Source organism: Furipterus horrens, unplaced genomic scaffold (assembly GCF_987537825.1).
Source record: "Furipterus horrens unplaced genomic scaffold, mFurHor1.1.pri manual_scaffold_8, whole genome shotgun sequence".
Classification (NCBI taxonomy): Eukaryota; Metazoa; Chordata; class Mammalia; order Chiroptera; family Furipteridae; genus Furipterus; species Furipterus horrens.
In genome coordinates this window covers 41,143,514-41,155,844 of record NW_028327178.1, presented here as the reverse complement: position 1 = coordinate 41,155,844, position 12,331 = coordinate 41,143,514, and the positions used below count along the sequence as shown (strand labels likewise).

The following is a 12,331-nucleotide window of genomic DNA, read 5'->3' as shown; positions in this document are numbered from 1 at the left end:
GGAGGAGGCCGCAGCATCCATGGCACCAGGAAAGGAGAAAGCCAGGGTTTCAGGTGTCAGATGGTGTCACGGGCATTGAGGCCTGTGGGAGGCCAGGAGCAGGAGTGGGTCAGAGTGGAGGGGCCACAGGCACAGGGGTTGACAAACAGCCTTCTCTGTACTTTAAAATCCTTCATGTGAAAAACATTCGAAGATAGAGATGGACCAGAATAAGGCCATTTCCTTTTTTAAAAAAATTGACAAAAGTCGAGGTGAAGCATTTGAAGATTTTAGGTCTGCTTAAGGTGATCCTCAGGCCCCAGTGCATTGGTAACAGCCTGCGGGACTGACAGATACCCCGTCTGCTCCGCTCTGCACCTGTCTGTGGGGAGAGGAAGTGAAACCACATCATGGTCCCTGGGAATTGGGCTGTCAGCCAGAGGAAAGCACCCTGCATGGCACTGCAGGAGACTCAACACAGCTGAGATCTGGCATCTAGAATCGGGCAACAGTGGGCTGGAGGTGGGTATGGGAAGCAGAGATGAGTAAAGAAAAAGATAAATCTGTGATTTTGAAAGTTAAGAGTGCCAACATCTTTTTTATGATCATTTTTTATTTTTTTAATTTTTAAAGTGTGTTTTATTGATTATGCTATTACAATTGTCCAAAATTTTCCCCTTTGCCCCCCTCCACCTGGTACCCACCTCCCCTCCAGCAGCCCTCCACCTTTAGTTCATATCCTTGGGTTGTGAATGTAAGTTCTTTGGTTTCTCCATTTCCTATACTATTTTTAACACCCCCCTGTTTATTTTGTACCTACCAATTATGCTTCTTAATCCCTGTACCTTTTCCCCCATTCTCCCCCTTCCCTCTCCTAGCTGATAATCCTCCAAATGATCTCCATACCTCTGATTCTGTTCCTGTTCTGGTTGTTTGCTTAATTTGTTTCTGTTTTTTAGATTTAGTTGTTGATAGTTGTGAGTTTGTTGTTATTTTATTGTTCATAGTGTTGATCTTCTTTTTCTTAAATAACTCCCTTTAAATTTCATATAATAAGGGCTTGGTGATGATAACCTCCTTTATTTAGCTTTATCTTGTTTGAGAAGCACTTTATCTGCCCTTCCATTCTAAATGATAGCTTTGCTGGATAGAATAATCTTGGTTGTAGGTCCTTGCTTTTCATCACTTTGAATGCTTCTTGCCAACCCCTTCTTGCCTGCAAAGTTTCTTTTGAGAAATCAGCTGACAGTCTTATGGGAACTCCTTTGTAGATAAGTCTTTGCTTTTCACTTGCTGCTTTTAAGATTCTCTCTTTATGTTTAACTTTTGGCATTTTAATTATGATGTGTCTTGGTGTGGTCCTCTTTCGGTCCAACTTGTTTGGGACTCTCTGTGCTTCCTGGACTTGTATGTCTGTTTATTTTGTCAAATTAGGAAAGTTTTTTTCATTATTTCTTCAAATAATTCTTCAATTTCTTGCTCTTCCTCTTCTTCTTCTGGCATCCCTATGTTTTGGATGTTGGCACTTTTGGAGATATCCCAGAGTCTTCTTATTTTTCTCCTTTTTTTTTTGAATTCTCGTTTCTTCATTATATTCTGAACAAATATTTATTTCTTCCTTATCTTCCAAATTGTTGATTTGAACCCAGGTTTCCCTCCCTTCACCCTTGGTCTCCTATAGATTTTTCTTTATTTCACTTAGTGTAGCCTTCACTTCTCCCCCTATGTTTTTGCCATATTCAATCATTTCTCTGAGCATCCCTATCACCAGTGTTTTGAACTCTGCACTGATAGGTTGGCTATCTCCATTTTGTTTAGTTCTTTTTCTGGGGGTTTGTTCTGTTATTTAATTTGGGCCATATTTATTTGCCTCCTCAATTTGGCAGCCTCCCTGTGTTTGTTTCTGTCTGTTAGGTAGAGCTCCATTGACTCCTTGTCTTAGTGTGCCTGTTAAGTTGTAGGGGGGGGGGGAGTCTTACGTATTTTCCAGGGCGGGGCAACCCACTTCACTGCTTTGTGGTTCTCTATGTGAGGGAGGGGTTAAAGAGGAGACAGTGCTGCTGCCTGGCTGCTGGAGGCTTGTTCAGTGCTTTCCCTCTTTCCAGTCACTTTACCCCCTTCCCATATGCAACTGGTGCCCTTCTAGCTGTTTCCCTGGTGGTGGTTCCTGGAGTGGGTGTGCTTGTGAATATTCAAGGACCATGTGGGCTCTTTAAACTGACTCTCCTGGGAGACCTGGCAGTTTCTTCTGCCGCCCTAACCCCCATTGGTTTTTCAGCTCGAAGTTATGAGGGTTTATTTTTCCAGTGCTGAAACCCTGGACTGCATGGTCTGTCCTGGGGCTGGGATTCCTGGCTCCCAAGGTATCCCTCCTGATTTTTACCCACCACACATGAATGTGGGACTGCCCGCTCCGCCAGCTGCCACTGCCACTACCTCACTGCTACCACACCAAGTCCTCTCCACCCCTGTTCCCCATTTTCACCCCTCCTACCTGTCCGGATGAAATTGGTTTCTTTAAATCCTTGGTTGTTGGACTTCCATATAGTTTGATTTTCTGGCAGTTTTGGGTGTTTTTGTTTTGCGGTTAGTTGTGATCCTTCTTATGGTTGTGCAATGAGGCAAAGCATGTCTACATACACCTGCATCTTGACCAGAAGTGCCCCCAAATCTTTTTTTTTTAATGGAGTCAGAGGGGAGCTGAAAAAAAAAATCAGTCTCCACTTTTCTCATAGCCATAAATGCAAAAAAGGTCTGGATTAGACTCACTAAGAAATTCTGTCTTAAGCCTTCCTCAAAGGAAAAAATGTATTGGCTCATATGGAATGGATTGAGGAGAAACATTACTGTCTATGCCAACTCTCCCAAGGTGGAACTTTTCTCCTCTTCCCCGGGCTCCAGCAAGAATGATATGAGTTGGAAGGAGAGAACTAGCATTGGTACCTGGGACCTGAGGAGGATTACATCACCAGACACCTTTCTGGGACTCTGTCTGTCCCCAGCCACAGCCACCTTGGAGCCTCCAGCAAGCTTGGTTCCTGTGTCAGCCACAGCACAGACTGTGCTTCTCATTTTCCACCCAAAGGAGTACATATACATGTAAAAAAACCCAGAATCAAATTATAAAAGCAAGAATAAATTAGGCCAACATATTATAAGGCCTCAATAACTGAAGGCTAATTCAACTTGACATAGAATAATAAACATTACACAAACTAGAAAGAGAGCCAGTGCAGTGAGGGGAGAGAGCACATGCCCTGGAGTTGATTGCTGGTCTGGGTTCCAGGCCCTGACCGAGCACTCAACAGCTGCGTGACCTTGTGTGAGTTACTCAACCATGTGAGCTCTCCATGTCCTCATATAGAAATGAATATTATAAAAGGACCCACATCAGTGTGTGAATATTAATAATATATATATAAAGCATTTAATGCAGTACTTGGCCCATGGGAAAGTGCTTAAGAAATGTCACATGCTAGTATTTATATTATTAGTGCTAATACTGTCATAACCCTAACTATTTTCATACTAATCAGTAATTACAGAATAATACTACCTAGCATTTACATATTATACAGTGTCCTGATTGAGGTACCACACACAGTATCTCAGATACCATAATAAGTTTGTGAAGAAGAATGTTTGCTGCCATGCCCTGGGAGAGGGACTTGGCATCAGGCTCTCAGGATTCTCCCACCAGTGCGAGTCTCCCCAAATACTTCTCTGTCTGTTCAGACTCACCTTTCCCCTCCTCTTTGCTCCAGTGGCCTCCAAGCACTGGGCCATCACCTTTCCATTCCCCTGCCACAGATTTCCTTTTACCCTTTTTATACACATTCACACGCACACTCATAAGCCCTTTTGAAATTGTTTCAAGGTTTTGTGGTTACTGTTAAAGAGGAAATAGACAAGGGAAAAAGGCTGTCTCCTCTGCCTCTTGCAAACTCTCCATGTTTGATGCTGATATCTGGCTGAGCAAAGGCAGTACAGAAAGCAACAGTCTCATGAAATGGGTGCCAAAAGCTGAGGGCACACACAGATCTGAACTAAGGTTTATTTCCAATCAAGCATATGACCTGACTCGCTAACTCTTAGGGCCATCAGTTGAAGAAAAGGACGGTATGAGAAACCATGTACAATGTCTCAGAACAGTGCCCAAGACAGAGTCTTTGATGCTTTGGCTCCACAAACTAATACAATTCCAAAAGAAAAACTGGAGGGCGACATCCATTGCCAAGATTTTATTTGACAGCTATGGTCATGAGTTTTTAAAATCACCTATCAACAAATCTCAGTACTAAAAAAACAAAAATAAAATCTACAGTCCTTTTCAAGAAAAGACAGCTGACCTACACACACACACACTCTCTCTTTCTCTCTCTCTCTCTCTCTCTCTCTCTCTCTCTCTCTCTCCCTCCCCACCCCCACCCTTCTTATATTTCTCCTTTACCAGACCTGTGAAAACTTCATTCCAGACCAGCACCAGCCCTCTGACTGGAAATTAGGACCCACTGCGCCCCAGCCCTGGGGTAACATTCACCGAATTATCCTGGGGCATCCACTGTGAGCCAGCCTCCCTGCTGGCCTGGAGGATCATTTCCAGAGTGTGTGGGCAGAGCATGAGTAAGAGGTGGTATTCTTCCACTTACGTAAAAAAATCTGATTTCCAGGACCACAATCCAGAAGACATATATACCAACCCTAAATGTGGACATAGTAAAGAACAGGTCTTCAAAGGAGATTTCAAAATTCTCCTCTCAGTAATTGATAGAACAAGTAGAAAAATCAGGAGGGATACAGTAGGCACTACTGACTAACTTGACTTCATGCACATTATGGAACATTTCATCCAACAACTACAAATATAGACTCTTTTCAAGTGCTTATTGTACGTTCACCAAGATAAACTATATGTCGAACCCTCAAACAAGTGCCAAATTTATTTTTTAAATATTTTATTTATATTTACTTATCTTTTAGAAGGAGGGGAAGGGAGGGAGAAGAGAGGGAGAGAAACATCAATGTGACAGAGAAACATGGATCAGTTGCCTCTCACATGCCCGTGACTGGGGACCCGGCCTGGATGGTAGTGTTATAGTTGAAATGACAATAAGGAATGGGAGACATGGCATTTGTTTTGTATTTTTAAGATACCATTTTATTTTTATATTGTTTGTGGTGGGGAATATGGTTAGTGCTGTGGCATATGCTAGGCGCATGTAGAAGTACAGGTTAAGTAAAGCAGCTATGGCTATTAGTAAGGATAGTGGGACAGCATTATTTTTTTGTTAACTCCTGAATAATTATTGATTTTGGTATAAATCCAGTAAGTAAGGGTAGACTTCCTAGTGATAATAAGACTGATAGTATAGCAATTGTGAGTAGTGGGGTATTATTTCATGTATGGGCTAGAGATAGGGCTGTGGTTGTTGAGTTGTTAATGAACATGAGCAATATAGTGGTTGTTAGTAGTATGTAAATTACGAGGTTTAAAATTGTTATAGTTGGGTTATAGATAATGATGGTGGTTATTCAACCTATGTGGGCGATAGAGGAGTATGCTATTATTTTGTGCAGTTGGGTTTGATTAAGGCCACCTCAGCCCCCTAATCGTCGTCGGCAGCCGTCCGTCTCGAGAGACGATGGTGTAGCTTCTCAAGAGTCTATCTGCACCGCCGAGAATGGCTGTGCAGTCTGACTCGGGAGTGACACGGTATCTGTCTCCTCCTGTGTTGAATCGACATCTTGCGATGATGCTGGAGTGTCCTCTCCAGTGAAGCTGAAGCTACAGAGCCTGGGCAGGGTGATATGGAGGGTCTGCTGTTGCCCATGCAGCAGACCCCCCCTCTCTTCGCAGCTGAAGGATCCAAGGGAAAGACGGAGTCAATACAGCTTGGCTTCAGGTGCGCCGCAGGAGTTGCCGGTGTTGACTACAACGTCAAACCGCCTTAGGGACTCCGGCTCCGGATTTTCTGTTGGGGTTTACTCCCTTAGCCTTTCCCCTGAAGAGGTATGCCGCAAGGCAGCGGAGGTTTTTTGGAGTCAGAGTTTTCCTTCTCTGATGTGCCCTGACTGGAAGATCGAACCAGCAACACTTAGCTCGCAGGCCGACGCTCAATCCACTGAGCCAAACCAGCCAGGGGCAGCCCCCTAATAAGACAGATAATATTGATATTGTGAGCAATAGGTCTGAATTAATGTTGGGTGTTATGCTATATAATACTGATAGTGGGGCGAGTTTTTGTCATGTTTATAAGATTAGTCCTGATGACAGGGAAATTCCTTGGGTAACTTCTGGGACTCAAAAGTGGAAGGGGGAGAGGCCTAGTTTTATAGCTAATGCTAGGGTTATGATAGATGAGGCTAGGCTGTTTAGTGGTTTAATAGTTGTTCATTGTCCTGTGTGTATTAGATTGATAATTACGGCTAGAAGTGTTGATGCGGTTGCTTGGGTGAAAAGGTATTTGGCAGAGGCTTCTGTTGATCGTGGGTTGTGAGTTTTTATTAGAATTGGAATAATGGCTAGTATATTTATTTCAAACCCTAGTCATACTGTTAGTCAGTGGGAGCTCATTATAACAATTATGGTTCCTAATATCATGGTTTATATAATGATGGAGAAGATAATGGGGTTTATTAGTATGGGAAGGATATAAACCAACATTTTCGAGGTATGGGCCCAATAGCTTATTTAGCTGACTTTACTTATGATTTAGTGTAAAATGATAGCACAAAGATTTTTGGGTTCTTAAGATTAGGTTCGACTCCTATGATTCTAGAAATAAGAGGGTTCTATCCTCTATGATTTACTCTATCGAAGTAACTCTTTTGTCAGACATATTTCTTATGTTATAGGGGGAATGCCTGCAATGATGACTGGCATAGTAATATGTCATATGCATAGTGCTAGCATTAAAGATAAGAAGTTTTTTCATAATAGGTGCATGAGTTGATCATATCGGAACTGAGGGTATGAGGCTCGGATTCATAGGAAGGAGACGGTAAGTAGGAGGGTTTTGGTTATGAAGCTAAGTGTATTTAATTCTGGCATGGCTGGATGGTTTCAGGCCCCTAGAAAAAGGATAGTAGTTAGAGCGTTTATTATAATAATGTTGGCATATTCTGCCAGGAAAAAGAGGGTGAAGGGGCCTCCTGCATATTCTACATTAAACCCAGAGACTAATTCTGATTCTCCCTCTGTTAGGTCAAATAGGTTGGCTTCGGCTAAGGTAGAAATAAATCACATTATTGCTAGCGGCCTTGATGGTAAGATTAGTCATGTGTATTGTTGGGTAGTAATTAAGGCTGATAGTGTATATGACCCGTTTATTAATAATACTGATAGAAGAATGATTGCTAGTGTGACCTCATAAGAAACTGTTTGTGCTACGGCTTGTAGGGCTCCAATTAGAGCATAGTTTGAATTGGAGGCTCATCCTGATCATAAAATAGAGTATACTGCTAAGCTGGATATAGCTAGTATAAATAAGATGCCTAGATTTATGTTGATAAGGGATTGGAGTATGGGCAGAGGGGTTCATATAGTTAGGGCTAGTATTAGGGCTAAGATTGGGGCTATAATAAATATTGTGATGGATGATGTTGTAGGCCGTTGGGGTTCTTTAGTAAATAGTTTTACTGCATCGGCGATTGGTTGGAGTAGGCCTCATGGTCCTATGATGTTAGGACCTTTACGTAATTGTATATAGCCTAATACTTTATGTTCAGTTAGGGTTAGGAAAGCTATGGCTACTAACACTGGAATAATTATTAATAGTAAGTTGATGAAGAACATGTTGTTAGAGAGAGGAGTTGAACCTCTGGTTATAAAGGTTTAAGTTTTATGCAATTACTGGGCTCTGCCACTCTTAACAAACCCTGGTCTAGGGTGGGTTGTTTTTTATGCTTCAGATTTATACTATATCATCTGTTAGTTTTGAGGGCACTTTTAAAAAGTAGGCCCCATCTCTCTTGTCCTTCCATACTGGAAGGGGCAAAAAATAGACAGAAACCGACCTGGATTACTCCGGTCTGAACTCAGATCACGTAGGACTTTAATCGTTGAACAAATGAACCGTTAATAGCGGCTGCACCATTAGGATGTCCTGATCCACCATCGAGGTCGTAAACCCTATTGTCGATAGGGGCTCTTAAATAGGATCGCACTGTTATCCCTAGGGTAACTTGTTTCGTTGATCAAAGTTATTTTGGATCAATAAGTGATTTTGTTTCTTTGACTGGTCTGTCTAGGTTTAAAATCACTTGGAGGTTGAGTTATACTCCGAGGTCACCCCAACCTAAATTATTATTCTAGTAAAGATGTTTTATTCCTTTTGGATGATTATAGTATCTATTAGAACATATAATTAAAGCTCCATAGGGTCTTCTCGTCTTATTTAATTATTCCCGCCTCTTCACGGGAAGGTCAATTTCACTGATTTGGAGTAAGAGACAGTAGAATTGTCGTGTGGCCCTTCATTCAAGTCCTTATTTAAAGAACAAGTGATTATGCTACCTTTGCACGGTCAGGATACCGTGGCCGTTTAACTATTGTCACTGGGCAGGCAGTGCCTCTAATATTGGGCATGCTAGAGGTGATGTTTTTGGTAAACAGGCAGAATTCATGTTTGCCTAGTTCCTCTTGCTCCTTTTAATCTTTCCTTAGTGCACCCCTGTGTTGCGCTAACAAGTTATTAGGTAAATGTCTTGTTGTTTGAGTTTGCTTTTTGTTAACTATCAGTGGTTATCCAATCTGTCATACATGTGTGCTTGGAGAAAATCTTCTTGTTACTCATATTAACAGTATCTCTTCCATGTTACAATGGAATAATCCAGTTACGTATTAGGAGTTAGCTTGATAATGGTGGTATTGGTATGATGGGTTTTGTTGAGCTTGAACGCTTTCTTCATTGGTGACTGCTTTTAGGCCAACTGTAATAATTTATATGCTTACTCTCTAGTTAAGATTGTAATCTTTGTCTAAAGAGCTGTACCTCTTTGGACTATGATTTAAATTTACATTATAATTATTAGTTTTTTAGGTAAATTTAAATTTGAACTAATATCCTTTTCCTGGATAACCAGCTATCAGCGGGCTCGATTGGCTTGCCACCTCTATCTACGAATCTTTTCACTATTTTGCTACATAGATGAATATACTCTGTAAAGTTGTTTGTAGATAGTTTGTCTCGTTTCAGGGAGACTAACTTGAGTTCTCTTTGCTAGGTGAGTCTAGTTAATTCATTATGCAAAAGGTAAAAGGGGTAAGCTTTGCTGTTTATTGCTTTGGTTAGTTTCTTTCATCATTCCCTTACGGTACTATCTCTATAGCTCCAATTAGAATTTCCATTTCCTATACTTTAATGGTTAATTTAAATGTTTTGTTTTATTTAGTAATACTAGTTGTGTTTTGTTTGTTTGGACTAGATACAGCTCAAAGCGGTCATTTATATGAAATCTTCTAGGTGTAAGATAGACGCCTTATGTTTAAGCTACGCTTTGGATTATCCAAGCACACTTTCCAGTATGTTTACCTTGTTACGACTTATCTCCTCTAGTACATGTGATGGTGTGTTAATCAGAGCTTTTTAACTATCATGGGTAATCGAGGAGGGTAACGGGTGGTGTGTGTGTGCTTTATGGCCCCTTTCAACTAAGCACTCTATTCTTAGTTTACTGCTAAATCCACCTTTAGGACTTGATTTCACAAGGGCTTTCATTTTGGGATAGTCTGTCAGTCAGGGAATGTAGCCCATTACTTTCCAACCCATGACCTAACGTTTTTATGTAATATATTTAAGCTTACTGTTTTTCCTTTTTAGAGTTTGCTGAGGATGGTGGTATATAGGCAGAATTGGCCAGGGTTGGTGAGGTTTATCGGGGTTTATCGATTATAGAACAGGCTCCTCTAGAGGGATGTAAAGCACCGCCAAGTCCTTTGGCTTTAGCTAGTAGTACTCTGGCAAGTAGTTTTCTTAGTTATAACTTCTTGAGTTTAGGACTAAGCATAGTGGGGTATCTAATCCCAGTTTGGATCTTAGCTGTCGTGAGGTCAGTATATTTAAAGCTACTTTCGTTAAGGATCTTATTATAACTAAGACTTTTTACAGATTAGTTAAAACTCAGCATTATTGTTAAAGTTACTCTTAAACACGCTTTACGCCGTAGTTTTATTAGTTTGGGTTAATCGTATGGCCGTGGTGGCTGGCACGAAATTTACCAACCTGAGTAGCATAATTTGGTCAAACTTTCGTTTATGGCCTAATTTTTGTCACTGCTGTCTGCCGTGGGGGTGTGGCTAAGCAAGGTGTTGTGAGCTGCCCTGGCGTGCTTGATACCCGCTCCTTTTTATCACGTTGTGACTTGGAGGACATTTTCACTGGGATGCAGATACTTGCATGTGTAATCTTGCTAACAACTAATAAAAAGGCTGAGACCAAACCTATCTGGTTACAGAGTTTATTAACTCATCTAAGCATTTTCAGTGCTTTGCTTTAATTGTTAAGCTACATTAATGAAAAAAATTAAAGAATTTACGACGGATCTAGAGGATTAGCTGTCTAAGGAAAATTAATTCCTTAAAGTAGTAGCGATCGGTTATTAATTTATTCAATAGGCTGATCATGAGGTTGTTTGGGGTTTATATAGTTAGTCTTTGATTTGCTTTATGTCTGTCCTGTTTTGGGGGTTTGGCAGGATATATAGATATTGAGCATAGGGGATTAACAGGGATAAGGGGTTTGTCGACCTAACAAAGCTATATACTTAATACGCGTGTACTTGTATGTGTACGTCGGGTGGGGGGGAATATATAATACGGTTATGTCCTGAGCCATTAATCCTATAACAACTTATGAATGTTCCACGTGGGAAAAGATTTCCTGTGCTGTTACTTGTTATGTCTTTCAATCATTGATTATATTTCCTTGCTTACCATTATGGTAGTGATTTAAGGTAAACCATAAGCTCAGCTTGAGTTCATGCTCTTGATCTGAGGCCTCTACAGCCATAGTTGAGTCTGAGCATACCCCGAAAAAAAATCCTACCTGAGGTATGACAGCTCAGTTATGCCGCGGCATGGGCTGATTAGTCACTAACCCACCGTGATGTCTTATTTAAGGGGAACGTGTAGGCGATTATTAGGAGCCATGGCCCTAAAGCAAGAACCAGATGCCGTTTATGTTGGAGCTAGCTAGAAACCCCCAAGTTAAATGGGCCAGGTCCGAGAAGAGGAGTCAGCAACCCACTGAGCTACACCAGTCAGGGCAAGTCTCAATATGTTTAAAAGCAATGGAATTATATAGAGTATGTTCTCTGACCAAAACAAAATTAAATTAGAAACCAAGAACAAAATAAACAAATTTAAAAAGCTGTATATCCTCAAATATTTGGAAATTGAAGGACACACTTCTAAATAATCCATGGATCAGAAGAAAAGAAATCACAAAGGATATTGCAAATGTTTCAAACAAAATAAAAACACAACATATCAAGTTTTTTGGGATGCAGCTAAAACAGTGTTTAGAGAGCATTTATAGCTTTAAGACACAGAAAAAATTATAAGTTGAAAATCAATGATCTAAGCTTCTACTTTCAGAGGGTAAGAGAAGAACAAATTAATCTCACAGTAAGTAGGACGAAGGAAACAATAAAGAATGGAAAGCAAAGAAATGGAAAACAGACATACCAGAGAGAACCAGTGAACCAAGACCATGTCAAAGCTAATCTCTGTACTCTTGATGGAATAAATGCAGGTACATCATTTGACAGAGGTTGTCACTGTTAACAGAGGTCATCTGTTAGCAGAGGGGAATCAGACACAGTGGGATGTGTAGATTCTGCCCACTTGGTCAGAGAAGAACTGTGAGGTAGCCTTTTAAGGCTTTGCCTGCTCAACCAGCTTTCAGTTGCCCACCTTAGATCACCAGAGAGGTGATATTCTTCCTGAGAATTTCCCAAAACACAGTGAACCTCCTTTATTCTTGCCCACTTCCTGGTCCCCTGCACAGCACATCATTTGGTGGGAGTATGCTGTAAAGTTATGAGTAAAAGCTTTCATCTCTACGTCACAAAGGTAAAATACGGGTTGCTTCATGTTGCTATCAGAGTGGCACTGGCTTAGGCCACAAGAGAGAAGTCTTCCACTGGACACACCCCTGTGGCAGGAGAAAATTCTACAGCAAAGAAATACTTCTCACTAGTAAGGTTTTCCTGTTTTGAGGCCAGGCTCTTACCAGCAGGAGTTTTTTGGCCATAAAGCCTCAGTCAATCTTGTGGATGAGAAAGTTACTAAATTGTGAGGCTGGACAGGGCGAATCCCAAGAGTGAGACTGTGTTCTGCCTCCATCAGTAG

The 12,331-nt window shown here is 41.1% G+C and overlaps 1 protein-coding gene across 1 annotated transcript in view; it reads left to right on the top strand.

Moving 5' to 3' along the window:
• The window catches only part of COLEC12 (collectin subfamily member 12), a 204,106-nt gene that overhangs the window by 176,558 nt on the left and 15,217 nt on the right, over positions 1 to 12,331 (top strand). The gene's annotated exons all lie outside the window — the stretch shown is intronic.